This window comes from Otolemur garnettii, unplaced genomic scaffold (genome assembly GCF_000181295.1).
Source record: "Otolemur garnettii isolate 467f Iridium unplaced genomic scaffold, OtoGar3 scaffold00309, whole genome shotgun sequence".
Taxonomy (NCBI): domain Eukaryota; kingdom Metazoa; phylum Chordata; class Mammalia; order Primates; family Galagidae; genus Otolemur; species Otolemur garnettii.
This window is the reverse complement of record NW_003852704.1, coordinates 389,424-391,714: the sequence shown is the minus strand read 5'-3', so window position 1 is coordinate 391,714 and position 2,291 is coordinate 389,424. Positions and strand designations below refer to the sequence as shown.

The 2,291-nt window shown below is 33.1% G+C and overlaps 1 non-coding gene across 1 annotated transcript; it reads left to right on the top strand.

Moving 5' to 3' along the window:
• Positions 1–593: 593 nt before the first annotated feature.
• Positions 594–698, top strand: LOC111722678. Its single transcript, XR_002771391.1, has one exon. It is a non-coding gene; the product is annotated as a U6 spliceosomal RNA (small nuclear RNA).
• The last annotated feature ends 1,593 nt before the right edge of the window (positions 699–2,291 follow it).

Here is a 2,291-nt window from a genome sequence, read left to right as displayed (position 1 = left end):
AATTAGAGTTATTTGAAATTCTCATTGTCAAATTGTTATTATATTTTTTGACATTTTAAAATATCTGATAGGTTTTTCTTCATGAACAGAGAATATACTTATTACTCTGAGGTGATACAAATGGTTTTAGATCTAGACATCTATTAAAAAAAAGTATGCTTCTTAGCCAAGTATTTTAAGAATGGAAGAAAAAGTATCCAATGTACTCAACCCTAATATGAAACCAATTTATAAACACCCACACTTCCATGTGAAAGCTATAACCCAACTACAGCCCACAATGAAGGGGAAAGGATGGGTGGAGGGAGGGGAATTGGTAGGACCACATCTTGCAAGGGTACATATTAAATTTGCTAAGGGTAGAATATAAATGTCTTAACACAATAACTAAGAACATGAAGTGAAGGATATGTTAACCAGTTTGATGAAAGTATTTCAAAATGTATATAAAACCAGCGCATTGTGCCCTGTGCCCCATAATTGCATTAATGTACACAGCTATGATTTAATTTAAAAAAAGAAAAACTGTATGCATAAATAAAGGGTTGATAAAATAAAAGGTTGATGCCTATTGAAAATCATGTGCTCAGACTGTGCTCAGTTTGGCAGCACATACACTAAAAGTGGAATGAAACAGAAGATTTGCATAGACTCTGTGCAAGGATGACATTCAAACCCATGAAGTGTTCCGTATTTCCTTGATCCAGCAATTCCACTACTAGGGATTTACCCTATGGAAAAAAGCTAATTTTATCATAAGGACACTTGCACTCGAATGTTTATAGCAGCATAATTCACAATTGCAGTGATGTGGAAACAACCCAAATGGCCATCAATACTCCTGTGTATTGATAAAATGTGGCATATGTATACCAGGCAGTACCACTCAGCTGTTGAAAGAAATGGTGACCTAGTATCTTTTGTAACTACTGGATGGATCTGGAGACCATTCTTCTAAGTGAACTATCTCAAGAATGAAAAACAAACACCCCATGTTCTCAGTACTAACTTAGAACCAGTAGATCAACACTTATGTGCATATATGGAAGTAAAACTCAACAGGAATCAAGTAGGTGGGAGAGAGGAGTTGGGGCTGGGTTAATTCACACCTAATGAAAGGCATAGTCATAACTTTGACCCAAAATGTACAAAAGCAAATTATGTAACCAAAAGGTGTATACCCCTGTGACATTTTGAAATAATAATAAAGAATTCAAACCTTTACAGAGTCAAAATGAAAATGATCTTTAAAAAATCCAAAGGAGGGGCCTTCCTACTTGGATTCGCCCTCAGCTGCTGGAAGTTCTGTCCCCCCTCATATGTTTGTCCTCTTTTGCTTATTATGTTTATCATTCTTTCTCCCTGTCAATAAACTCTATCCCATCACTTAAAAAAAATTTAAAATTTTTAAAATAAAAAATGAAACCTTGGAATATATAAAAGTATTACTTAAAAAGAAAACAAAATAGAAAAGAAAGTCACGAGACTTAGAATTCATAGAAAATTAAAGAGTGTAATTTGATATATCAAAATATGATAACACTTTTGCCATTTCTGGGATTAAAATACTAAACTTGAAGGATTAATAAGTATTTCTAGTGTTGACCAAGAATTCCTAGCATCATACTCTAAGTATGCCAATATCACTTCTGTTAAACACAAACTCCTATAGGTGTATTTCCTGTTTTCTTTCATTCTTAGAAGCTAGCAACCTCCTCTTTTTTGAAACATAGGGGGAAGCCATTAACTATATAAATCATAAGCACAATGTGTGTGAGAGTTTAGCCATAGTTAGCTTTGTAAGAAAGGAATGTGTCTTGTCATTAATTTCTATATCATGAAAGACAATAATTATGATTATTTCAAGAAGAAAAAACAAGTCAGATGTTTAAACATTTTGTAACTTTCAGCTTCATTGGCAAGGATGCATTTGTCTTTTGTCATGTTGTTGTTAGGTTAAAGCATCTTGTGTCTCAACAGAAATCTTGACAGCTGATATTTTCTTCTTTTACTTATACTTCAACTGCTAATTGCATATTTACAATCCTTCAATCAAGAGGAAAAGAGAAACAGATTAGAAAAATTTTCTATCTGTCAACAGAATCATGGACTATAATGAAACATCTACTCATTAAATATCGAGAACTTCATGGCATCAATAATAAGTGTTATAAAGGGCACAAAGGTATTATTAATTCTGAAGGAATACAGGACTGGAAAAACAATAAGTCATTTTGACAGTTGCTATGAAGACTATTACCAAATGTTATGTTTACTTGACTAGGCTCAAT